The sequence below is a fragment of the Micromys minutus genome (assembly GCF_963924665.1).
Source record: "Micromys minutus genome assembly, chromosome: 9".
NCBI lineage: Eukaryota > Metazoa > Chordata > Mammalia > Rodentia > Muridae > Micromys > Micromys minutus.
The window spans coordinates 33,155,294-33,168,776 of NC_137978.1; the positions used below are offsets into that span (position 1 = coordinate 33,155,294).

General features: G+C 36.5%; 1 protein-coding gene across 5 annotated transcripts in view; it reads right to left on the bottom strand.

Annotated features, from left to right (window-relative positions):
* The window catches only part of MAST2 (microtubule associated serine/threonine kinase 2), a 142,803-nt gene that overhangs the window by 101,192 nt on the left and 28,128 nt on the right, over positions 1–13,483 (bottom strand). The gene's annotated exons all lie outside the window — the stretch shown is intronic.

Genomic DNA, 13,483 nt, shown 5'->3' on the forward strand with positions numbered 1-13,483 from the left:
ATACATACACACACACATTTTTAAAAATGTTATCTTCTGGGCTTGGTGGCACACACCTTTAATTAATCTGAGGACACTCAGGAAGCAGAGGCAGTTAGATCTCAGTGAGCTGTAGGCCAACCTGGTCTACACAGTGAATTCCAGGTCAGGATTGCATAGAGTCAATGATCTAAACAAATAAAACCACACACTGCACTTGTGGGTAAAATGCAATTTGCATTGAACTCTCTATAATCTTATGATTCAGAAATGTCTATGAGAGTTTTACATGCATGTATGTCTGCTGGTGAAAGACACCAAAAGAGAACATCAGGTCCCCTGGCCAGAATTACAGATAATTATGAGCCTCCATAGGAAGACAGGAATAAAACCTAGCTCCCTGAAAGAGCAGCCAGTGCTCTTTACTGTTGAGCCATTTCTCTGGCCACTCTACTTTAGTTTTTTGGGGTTTTTTGTTTTGTTTTGTTTTTTTAATTTATTATAAGTACACTACAGCTGTCTTCAGACACACCCAAAGAGGGCATCGGATCCCATTACAGATGGTTGTGAGCCACCATGTGGTTGCTGGGAATTGAACTCAGGACCATTGGAAGAGCAATCAGTGCTCTTAACCGATGAGTTAACTGTCCAGCCCTCTACTTTAGTTTTTAATCTCAATTCTTGATTAAAAAGAAAAGAAAGGGGGGGAGCTTGTTCTCCACTGGAATTTCCTAAATGATAGATTGGTTTTTGTTCTAATGAGACTACAGAGACTCTGAATGAAAATTAAGTGCCATGAAGACTATACAAAGATCAGAAACTGAGAACTTTCCACCCCACTTCCCAGGCCACAATTGTATTGCTAATCAATCATGCTTTTATGAATGCTTTCATAAAAATCCTTGAACTAAGGATTCAGAGAGCTTTTAGGGATAAACAGATGGCAGGGACTGAAGGCTGATGTGTCCAGAAAAGGCATAAAAGAGAGTTCCATGTTTGTTTCTGTTAGAGAGGCTTGGCTCTGAGGGTGTGGCAGGAAAGGAGTTTATTCTGGGTTTGGTTAACCTGAAAAGGCAGCTATAGCTATAGTATCCTGCCCACTAGGGTAGCAGTTTAGGATTTTAAAGGAAAGGACAATGGCAGTGAACCAGAAAGTATGCATACGCATAGCAATCTGAGTGAGACTATGGTTCTGGGGCATTTCTGCTTTTACAGTGTTCTGCTCCACTACCAGAGAAACAATCATTTCTATTCTAAGCATGAGATGACTGCCTACAGGAAGCTGTAGAAGACAAATAATTCAAAGAGAACAGGTTAATGGGACAAAATGAAGTTAGTAAAGATAACAACTGTGCTCCCTCCTTTAAATTCCAAATTTTGAAGGCACTACTGGTATATCCCCCACATACTCTCTTTATTTGTCTATTCATCTCTAACCACTGCCACTCCTTCATATTAGATGGGCTAACACATATTCCCTGAGTTCTCTGAGCCATCCTAGCTAATTATCAAATCTAAAGAGTAGATCAAGAGAACCATAGCCAGCGACTCAGAAGCACAGAAAAAATAACCTGGGAGCTCTCATCTCAGCCATTAAAGCTAGGCTCACAACCAACATAACCTGGGGCTTGAGGCTTGCTTTTTGAAAAATGCGTATTTGATAAAGCATTGGCCTGTGGGAATCAGGGGCTAATGTCGGGTGGTATTTAGTTTGAGGTGAAGTTGAACTGGTTTCTACTAGAAAATGTGTTGGTATGCAGAAAAAAATCCTAAAATTAAGTACCAAATGGTTCTATGTGGTGGTGAGTATGAAAAAGATAGCTTAAAGGCATTTTTGTATCTGACTGATATATTTCAATATTTACATTAAAAACTTTTCTGTATATAAAAAATCATCCTAAAACTTCTATAAGAAAGAAACTAGAATACAAAAAACTTTTGAAATAGAATAAAAGAAATAAAGAATGACTCAACCTAGTATTAATATTTACTATTTGACATCAGTAATGAAGACAGTACGGTAGTGTCACGACAGTCCATTATGACAACAGAACAAAGAATCCAGAAACGGGTCAGCACAAATACAATAAACTTGACTTTTTACAAACATAGAAATGGTATTCACTACAATATCAACTTCTCAATAAATTATGCCACAAGTACACATCCATAAAATAAACTAATAATTACCCCTTGTACTGTACGCAAATTACTTCAAACTGGATCAAAGGTTTAGATATAAACTATAAATGTATATAGTTTTCTTTTTAATGGAGAGGTGCTGGCAAAAGAGAACTGACTCCTGAGATTGAGTGTCTTGAGATAGATTATGTTGGACCTGGTACACAGAAAGGTTCTAATAATCCATGACAAACACACTTGAATGCATATAAGCTGTCTGTCTGTCTGTCACTGACTGTCTCTGTCTCCGTCTCCGTCTCCGTCTCTCTCTCTCTCTCTCTCTCTCTCTCACTCACACACACACACCACACACACACAAAATCAATCAAAAGGAAAAAGAGATTAGGAGAAAATCTTAAAGACCTAATGATAAGTACATGACATCAAGAGCAAAATCTAGGCCAGCCTAATGGCTTATAAATGCAGCATTCAGTAAGCTAAGCAATAAAACTGCAAGTACCCTGTGCTGAATACTAAGACCCTGTCTCAAAAAAAATTGCAAATGCAATCCTTCAACACACTAGTAGGTAACAAAATGGTGGCACAACTACACACCAGAATACCAAAAAGCAAAGCAAATGAATACCATTTGTATAAGCAGGTTTTAGTGTTGGTTTTGGTTTGAGGGTGTGGGGGTTTGGTTTTGGAGATTGGGATTTGGGGTCTTGGGGTGGGAGTAGGGGTTGTGTTGGGTTTGGTTTGGTTTTTGAGGCAGGATCACACTATGTAGTCTTGCCTGGTTAAACTATTTATGTAGACCAGGCTGGCCTTGAACTCAACAAAGATCTGCCTGCCTCTGCCTAGTACAAAGTACTAAGATTAAAGGCATGCCCAATTTGTATTGAGTTTTGGGGTGGACATTAGAAAACAAATTTAGGGTCTCAAAATGTTAGACACCTGCTCTGCATTGAGCCTTTTCCAGCCCCACTTCAAACAACTTGAATGGTGCTCAAAAACATTCTGCTTAGGAAAAAAATCATGCTCAAAAGCTTATTCAAAATAGAGCTTCCTTTATATAATAGTTTCATAACTTGGAAAAACAGATTTGACTTAGATTTTGTTGTAAGGGAACAAGTACAGGACAAGTACTTAAGTATAACACAGGTCATTCCTCTGTAATATGGGACCAGTTGTATTGACTGATCAGTAAACATACTCAAGAGATGAACCCAAACAAATGTCTAGCTATGCTTGAATGAGCATATTCTCAATTGGCTTATTTATTTGAACACTTGGTCTCAGTGGTGATACTGTTTGGAGACATTTAGGAAAAGAGTTTCAGAGTTTTTTGTTTGCTTCTTTGTTTTACATTTTTGTTTTGTTTTGTTTTTGAAAAGGTTTCTCTTTGTAAGCCTGGCTGTCCTGAAACTCATTCTGTTGTCCAGGCTGACCTTGAACTTGGAGATCCACCTGCCACTGCTTCCTGAGTGCTGTTATTAAAGATTTACACCACCAAGTTTGAGAGTTTAACAATTCTACCATTTCTTGGTTCACTCTCTCTACTTGTAGCTTGTGATTCACATGTTAAGCTCTTGGGCTCTTGTTCCTACCACTATGTCTGTTGCCTACTTCTAGGCTTTCCTGGCATTATGGACCACAAACCAAAAGAATCTCTTTCTTCTATAAACTTTTATCACAGCAACAGAAAAGTAACTAATATAACCTATGAAAACATATGAATACAAATACAAACCTATGCAAAAAGCAAGTCAGATGTAAAACCAGTAATCAAAACAGTAATATAAACCTGGCAGGTCAGAACTTGGGAGGTAAAATCATAGCAAGTTCAAAACCAGTCATAGCTACAAAAAAAAAAATACATCTCAAAAATTATGTATACATACTATCAAAACCAGTAAGAATTGTTCAGCAGAAATAAATATTTGCATAGAAAGCTTCAAAACCTGATTTAATCCCTAAAACCCAAATCCAGGTGGAAAAAAGAAGCATCTCTACAAAGTTACTGTCGCACAAATGAACAGAAACACACACGCGCGCACACACTTGCATGCAGGTGCCTGAGTAAAGGCACTTGTTGCCAACATGAATTTTGATCCACAGAGCTCATGTTGTGGAAGATAAGAACTAGTTTCTCTAAGTTGTCCTCTGACTACCACACATGCATTATGGCATGCATACATATACAAGTTCACATAAATAAATAAATGCAATAAAAATTAAATCTATGCATATATCACTGATGTGCATTTGATATTAATGTTTATTGACAGGTTTTAACATTGTACTGATTCCTAAGTAATACCACTGGGAAAAAGTGGAGTCACTTTTTTCTGTCTATATTTTAAATTTTATTTTATTTTTATTTCTTGTATACATGTGTACATTTTCTGTGTGCAGGTGCCAGAAAGGCCAGAAGAGGGCGATAGATGCCTTAGAGCTGGAGCTATAGGCAGCATAGCCACCTAACATGAGTGCTGGGAGCATAAACAAAGTGCCCTTAACCACTGAGTCATCTCTCCAATCCCTCAATATTCTATTTTTGCAACTTCCTGTGAAAGTAACTTTTAAAATTAAAAGTTAAGTAAACAAACCTAAATTACTAAGTTTTTGTTTTATCATCTTCCTAGAAATGCAGTTTATTCTCAAACTATCCAAACATTAAAAGACCATTGTTTGAGTAAACACCATGTTTGAGTTTTGAGCCTCTTGAAAGAAAATCCATTAATTCTGTTGCCAAGATCAATCTCAGTCCCTTGGCTGAAGTAGTTCATTTTTAGTGAGGCTAATAATTAAGAGAACTCAAATGAAAAAATTTTTTAAATTTGAAATCGCAAAAAAAAAAAAAAAAAAAGGTCTGCCATTAAAACAACCAATCTATGTTAAGCCAGCAAGATTGCTTAGTAGGTTTGTGCAAGTCTGGCTACCCAACTGAATCTCATCCTTAGAATCCATGTAAAGATGAAAGGAAAGAACCAATGCAACAAAGTTGTCCTGTGACCTCCATGAATACACACACCATAGTGTGCGCCATGTATAGATTCACACACAATAAATTGTTTACAATACCAGCAAAAGTTACAAGCAACCACAGATGGAAAAAAATCAATCATAAGATATCTTATGATTTTTATGTAACAGGAATCTGGTAAGAAATATAGTACATATATAAAAATTATTAAACATCACCAAGAAAAAAAATTTAAACAATTATAGACAATGAATACTAAGACTCAACATTACTAAAGTGTTCATTTTCTCCTACTTGATTTATTGATTTAATGAAATCCCTATCAAATCCCAGTGATCCTGCTTGGGTTTTAGTCTAAAATGTCCCTCTCACAGACTTATTTTACTTACCAGGACTGGAGTGACAGAAATAGGTCACTAGAGGCAGCTTTAAGATTCTATCAACACTGGTTCCAACTGAGAAGTCAGCCTCCAAATCCACTGCTATATAAACAAGCTGCAACTTCATGCTCCTATCACCAAGGACCTAGCCACTTCCAGCATGCCTTCAGAATCACCAAGACAAGACTGAAAATCCTCTGAATTCATGAGCCAAAATAAAATTCTCTATTCGTGCTTTGTCATGAATGGTATTTACTGTCACATTGATACAGGAGTAACTTACAGACCTCCTTCCGTTCATTCTGGTAGAAATTAGCAAACTGACTAGAAAATTGTGAAAACAGACATGCTGATACACATCTGTAGTACAAGTATTTAGGAGTATTTAGGAGTATTACTAAGTTCAGGATCATCCTCAGCTATATAGCAAATTTGACACTAACCCGAGACTCTGGGGTGGGGGAGGTGTAGACAAAAAAAGTAAAAATCACATGAAAACAAAAGGAAGTAGACAACCAAACCAACTTTGAAAAAGAACAAAGCTATGTAACATCGAGATTTAAGTGTTCCAATATATAATTCCATACTATCATCAATAGAAACAATGTATAGAAATAGGCTGAGAACCCATTTTTTAATAGAGGTAAAGTAACTCAACAAAAGAATAGTCCTGTGGCAGGAGGTAGCTGTGATGTTTGCATATCCTTGGCCCAGAGTGGCACTATTAGAAGGTGAAGCCCTTTTGGAGTAGGTGTGTCACTGAGGGTGTTATAAGACCCTAATCCTAGCTACCTTGAAGTCAGTATCTGCTAGCAGCCTTCATATGAAGATGTAGAACTCTCAGCTCCTTCTGCACCATGCCTGCCTGGATGCTGCCATGCTCCTACCTTCATGATAACAGACTGAACCTCTGAACCTGTAAGCCAGCCCCAATTAAATGTTGCTCTGTATAGGAGTTTTCTTGGTCATGGTGTCTGTTCACAGCAGTAAAACCCTAACTAAGAAAAAGCTCAATTGATAATGAATGAGTGTCTAGAATGCATGAAGCCCTAGGTTCCATCCCCAGTATCACATAAAAGTGAGTCTGTGATTCCAACACTTGGGAGATATAGGAGAAATTAATAATTCAAGGTCACTCTCAGCTGCCAATTAAGCCTGGTCTACAGAAAGAAGACTGAATGGGTTGAAAGAGAAAGCATAAGCAAAAGAAAAATCTTGTCAACAGTTTTAAAACAGATACCCACATTCAAAAAAACAAACTAAATCCATGCTTCATGTTATATATAAAAGTTAACTCAAAATATAAAACCATAACCATACTAGAAGAAAATACAAGAAAACATTTCTAGGATCTTGATTAGGCAAGGACATTTCTGATACATCAAAAGCACAAACCCAGAAAGAAAAAGTTATATATTTGATTTGAAAATCGGGAAGGTTCAAGGGGCTAGAGAGATGGGTCAGCAGTTAAAAGCATTTGCTTCTATTTCAGGGGACCCAGGTTTGGTTTCTATTTTCAACATGGTAGCTTAAAACCACATGTAATTCCAATTCCAGAAAATCTGACATCCTTTTCTGGCCTCCATGAACAACTAAATATGTACGTGGTATGAAGACATGCAGGCAGGCAAAAATCCATGTATGAAATAAATCTTTTAAGAAAAACATGCAAAAGGGAAAATCTGGGAGTGGGGTGGTAAACTAAGTGAAGGGGGCATATAAAGAAAGTAATACAAGGGAGGTGGAAGAAGAGCTAGATAGCACTCGGGATGCTTGAAAATGCTATAAAAAAATTTTATAGACTTATTTAAAATGCCTAGATACACACACACACACACACACACACACACACACACACACAAAGGAGTGGAGTTGAGAATGTGTTGAAATGGCCCTACACCAGACAGGGTAATTATTATTATTAAATAATTAAATAAGTAATTACTAAGTACACCCCAAAAGACATGAACTAACAAAAAATCCTAGGACTAAGCATGAAAAGCTTCCTTTAGAATTGTTGGTCATAAGAGTCTAAGAGACCCCAAAATAATATAGGCTACTGCCTCTACCCTTGGTTACTTCCCAGAACTTGCAGATAAGATCCTACTGCTGAAGATACCACTTAACTTTGGCCACAGAACTTGGAGGAATCAGACTGAAACTAAAGTAGTAACCTCAATCCTAAGGACTTGCTATCATATATAGTATTTGGGGTTCTAGGCAAGCTATCAAGGAAGAAAGTCAAGTCCATGTACCATGATAATGACCTGCTCAGAATATTAACAATGGTACAAACGTGGTACTACTATCTTGAGGATAATTAATAGCTGTTTAATTAGATATAGGATCCTCTCAATTAGGAGGTAATTCATGCTTGGTACTGTACTACTACATTTTGGCTAGAGAGGTTACAGGCCCTCTAAAAGAACCTACTACTACCTTTTCCTAAAACAATATAATTTCTAACAATATTCTAAAAACTTATCTATATACACAGATAAATGTGTTTCACAGGCTGGAGAGATAGCTCAGTGGTTAAGAGCACTGACTGCCTTTCGAGGGGTCCTGAGTTTAAGTCCCAGCAACCACATGGTGATTCACAACTATCTTGTAATAGGATCTGATGCCCTCTTCTGGTGTATCTGAAGACAGTGACAGTGTACCTATATACATTAAATAAATAGAAAAAGAAATTAACTTTATTTTACAGTTAAGAAATTGAAAGTTCAAACAAGTTTAGTCTTCACTCCAATTCAAATAGGCAGTTTCAGACAGACCTTGGTCTTCTAACTAGAGGTCTTTGTACTACATGGCTGAATAGGAGTCACAGAGAGCGACTGACCTGCCTTTGCCCCTACACCTGCTCCCACATTTGGCCTGTTAGGCATCTTTAACACTACATTTTAAAAATGATTTTTTGTTTTGTTTTGTTTTGTTTTGTTCCCAACTGGGGTCACTGTCTTAGAACTCACTACATAAACCAGACTGGCCTTGAACTCACAGAGATCCACCTGCCTCTGCCTCCCAAGTACTGAGATTAAAAGATTATGCCACCATGCCTGGCAATAGTATATACTTTTTTAAAAATAGTAATAATCTTGAACAAAACGCTATCTTTCTATTCATCCTTAGGAATAGATAAAAAATACAAATATATAATTATTCATAATGTGTACTGGGAACCACTAATAAGAATCATAGTTTCTACATACATGCACGCACACACACGCACACACACACACAAAGTCCTTTTCAGTTATACTTGAAATATTACATGAAAGAGAAGTCCAAACATGCCTTCATAAACTCACTGTGTCAGTGGTTCTAAACTTTCCTAATGCTTCAACCCTATAATACAGTTAGTTCCTCATATAATAAAAACCCCCAACCATAAAATTATTTAATTGCTACTTCATACATAACTGTAATTCTGCTATTATAAATATAATGTAAATATCTGATAAGCAGGATATCTGATATGTGACCCCCACAAAGGGGTCAAGACCTGAAGCTTAAGAACCACTGTATTGTAGATGGCCTAAAAATTGAAGTATTTGTTTCACTAAAGGCTTTTGTTTACCAGTTTTCTATACTCTAAATCTAACCTTTGATAAGTTACTGTCCAGATAATTATCACCAGAATTAACTCTTGATTACTCTTAGTTACTCTTTGGTCTACCAATTTTGTTTTGAAACAAGTCTTATGTATCCTAGCCTGGCCTCAAACTATATGGCTGAGGATGACCCTGAAGTTCTGATTCTCCTGCCTTCATTTCCAGAGTGCAGGAATACAAACAAGTTCTACTACATCAAGGTAAGTAGGAGACAACTCAGGGCTTTGTGCGTGCTAAATAAAATTGAGGTTTGCTCTATTACTATATATTGTAATGCTAAATTCTGTATCCCAAGGTCTACTTGCAACAAGAAAGTGAATTTTCAAGTGTGCTAGTTTTTGTTATGCAAACACTGCTCCTTAATTTAGAGTTATTGGCTGAATGGATACCTACAGCCTGTAGCTGGGAAGAAGATGGATAGGTAGGGGTCCTGGGCTTGTGGTCTGAGGCAGAGGCTAAGACAGAGACAGAGAGGGGGTGGAAGGAGCCATGGGGTAAGTGAATCTTGAGCACATGACCATGAGAGCCAGCCTGTTGGAGTAGGTGCAGCCCAGGCAGAACCTGCAAGTGCTATCTCAGGGTTACTGACATGGAAATTGATGAAATAGCAGAGAGGGCCGATACCTACCCAGCTCTAATGCTCTAAAGCTTACTATAAACTAAAGGTTTTATGTCTTTTTTGGAAACTAAATGATAAAGTGTGGTAGAAACGCCTAAATAGTATTTACAATACAATAAAAACTCCAGTAACCTAGTTAGATCCCCAGCCACCTTTTACATTCACGACCAACATATAATTTCTATAAGTGTTACATTTTACTACTTTGAAGTTGGATGTTTACTCTATATAATCCTGTTATAACCTAAACAGTCTCTAATAGTTGGGTTCTATATATAATGACTCTAACAAATTCCCGTTTAGATATTTTCAGATATAACAGCCAGAGCAGGAGAAACACTGAGATAAATCTCAATATGCAATAAATAAGAAAGCAGAAAGAAACCTAATACAGACCAGTAAATGTACTACCAAACATAAAAGCCCAACTGGAAAACTTAACACTGAAATGAAAAACAAGTAAACAACTAAGGAGAGAACCAGAGAAAACAAAAGGCAGACTGCTTAGGAGAAAACAGTTAATGTTTCCCAGGAGGCATCCACCTGGACTGATTGCAAATCTCCCAGTGATTAATCAGAGGCTTGTTCAAATTCTTTAATATGCCACATACTGGGTTGAAGAGATGGCTCAGCACTTGTTGCTTTTGCAAAGGACCTGGGTTCAATTCCAAGCACCCATATAGTGATTCACAACCATCAGTAACTCCAGTTCCAAGAGATCAAAAAAATTCTCTTCTGATCTCTCTGAGCACCAGTCACACATTTGGTATCATTCATAAATATAAATACATTTGAATATACACATACATAGACATAGACATATATGCAGGCAAACAGTTATACACATAAAATTAAAATTCCTTTAAAAAAAAAAAAGCCTGGCATGATGGTGCACAACTTTAATGCCAGCACTGGGAAGCAGAGGCAGGTGGATCTCTGAGTTTGAGTCCAGCCTCATCTACAAAGTGAGTTCCAGGACAGCCAGGGAATCAGAAAAACATGGGCCCAAAAAACAAAACAAAATCTTAAAAAAAAAAAAAAAGTTTAAATACCATATACACATACCCAACCACATCCCTCCATATACTTCAAATAAGCTTTCAAGTACTCATGTCTACTATAATATCAATGCTATATAACTTTTTATTAATGTATTATTTGTAGGATGAAAACAAAACAAAAACAAAATGTCTACACTGTTAAGCAGAGACAAAAATCAAAGCCAAAAATACAGATAGTCAGATAAGAACAGGGTGTGCCCAGAACTAATCATTTTACTCAAGTGACTTTAGAGTTTAGGGTTGTACTTGGTATGCAGGAAATTCAAATTTAACATTTTTAAACTTTCTGGAATGTTGGGAAGATCTTTTGGCGCTCTGTGGGGAAAAAAGGTCCTTGTATTATTCAAATGTTAATTTTTTACTGTAATAGATCTGATTACAGACCATACTTTAGTTTTGTTATTCTAATTGCTTAGCACCAGCAGCATATTTTATAAAATATACTTCCCTCACCTTCTGATTGGTTTAATGAAAAGTATAGCAAAGGAGGAAAGAAAAGGCAGGACTTTCAGAAGAGACGGGAACTTTTGAGAAACAGTCAAAAGCTGAAGAACTCACCAACTAGACTAAGGGGACTAAGGTACTGAGGAGAATGGGCTACGTAGACATAGACTAGTAAAAACAGGTCAATTTAAGTATAAGAGCTAGTTGGAAACACGATATGATAAAACCAAGTTTTCATAATTAATAAAAAGTTTCTGTGCCCTTATATGGGAGCTGGCAGACCAAGAAACTCATGTTATACTGGAATTCTCTAAAACATTGTTTCATTCTTAATTCAATTAATAGGATTCAGAACTCATAAATTCAGAGCCACCTGTAACAAGAATCAAGCCAAGTAAAATAAATAAGAGAACTCAGCTATCAAAATGAGCAAAGAATTCAGACACTTTTTCAAAGAAGATATAAAATGTCCAATAAGCACACTAAAAGATGATTAGCATTGCTAGTTATTAAGGAGATAAGCTAAATATCGAAATATTACTTTACTCTGGATGACTAAAGTCAAAATGATAGCTAAAAATGACAAAACATATAAAGAAACCAAAATTCTTCAAATAATTAAATATAGTGACCATATAAACAGTAATTCCATATTTACACACACACACACACACACACACACACACACACACACACACAAGACAAATAAAAACACATTTTCTCAAATAAATCTATCTAGCTTAATGTTTCTATAGCATAGAAACATTACTCATAATTGCCAAGAGGTGGAAGCAGACTAAGATCCTAGCAAATAATATAAAAATATTCATATCTATATAAAAGAATATTACTTAGAAACAAAAATTAAATACTAACACAACCAAAATGAATAAACCTTAAAAAACATTTGACATGGGGTAAAAAGGCCAATCATAAAGACTACATATCAAAAAAAATAAAGACTACATATCATGTGATTAAATTTATATGAGAAGAATCGAAACTATAAACTGAATACACAGAATATATATAGGCAAACCTATAGTTGTAGAAAATACATCTGTGGCTGCCTAGAACTAATCAGCATGTGAGAAGGTGATATAAAAGGCTGCAGGTGGTTCTTTCTAAAGTACTAACAATGTTCTAACACTAAATACAATGATAGTTAAACATATCATAAAATATACTTTAAATGGATGAGCAGTATAGTGTAAATTATGTATAAATATGTTCTACTTTTAGAAACCATAATTCAGAAACATAGTCATCACTCCATTTCTAAGAGTTCTGAATTCACAGCAATACTAGAAAAACTCAAGTGGTACCAGGAAATCCTTTGATCCACAGATTATCTTTCTACTTGATTCAGGAACTCTTCTTTTATTTGCCGCACTCCCCAGGACAAGCAATGTAGCAATCTTCTACTCAATGCTTATCAACCCAAAAGGCTTATCCCAGGATATAGATGAATAAAATTACATTTAAAAAGACCAAGTTTGGGCCGAAGGGATGGCTCAGTGGTTAAGAGCACTGACTGCTCTTCCAAAGGTCCTGAGTTCAAATTCCAACAACCACATGGTGGTTCACAACCATCTGTAATGAGATCTGATGCCCTCTTCTGGTGTGTCTGAGGACAGCTACAGTGTACTTTGTAATTATATAATAAATAAATCTTTAAAAAAAGAGACCAAGTTTTCTGTTATTGTATCTTCAAAATGACTAGTATGCATTGTCTTAAAGAACAGACAGAATACTGTGAGATTAGTGGGGTATCAACGGTTATCTTTGGTCCGTGCAAAGCCATGGCAGGTAATATGGCAGAGAATAAAATTCTTTACCTTTATAAAGAGAAGACAGGCTAGAGAAAAGACTCAATGGTTAAGATCAATTACTGCTTTCCAGGGAACCTGAACTCAGTTCTTGGCACCACTTCAGCAGCTCACTACCACCTGTAACTCCAGAGTCATAGCGTCTGACACCCTCTTCTGATCCCCACAGGGACCCAGCACCAGACACAAAAACAAATAAAATTTTAAAAAGGTCAGAGCCCATTCTTTCCTCTACTACATATTTAGGTGCCCAGTATTTGTCAGAGCAGTACACGGAAGCAATACAACTTTATAAGATTTTTTGGTATTTATATATAAAGTTTTCTCAGGAAAGATGTTCATTAAAGTTACAATCACACTAGCTGGGTGTGGTAGTGCATGCCTTTCATCTTGGCTCTAGGATGGCAGCGGTCAACCTGATCTACTAAGTGGGTTTCATGACAGCCA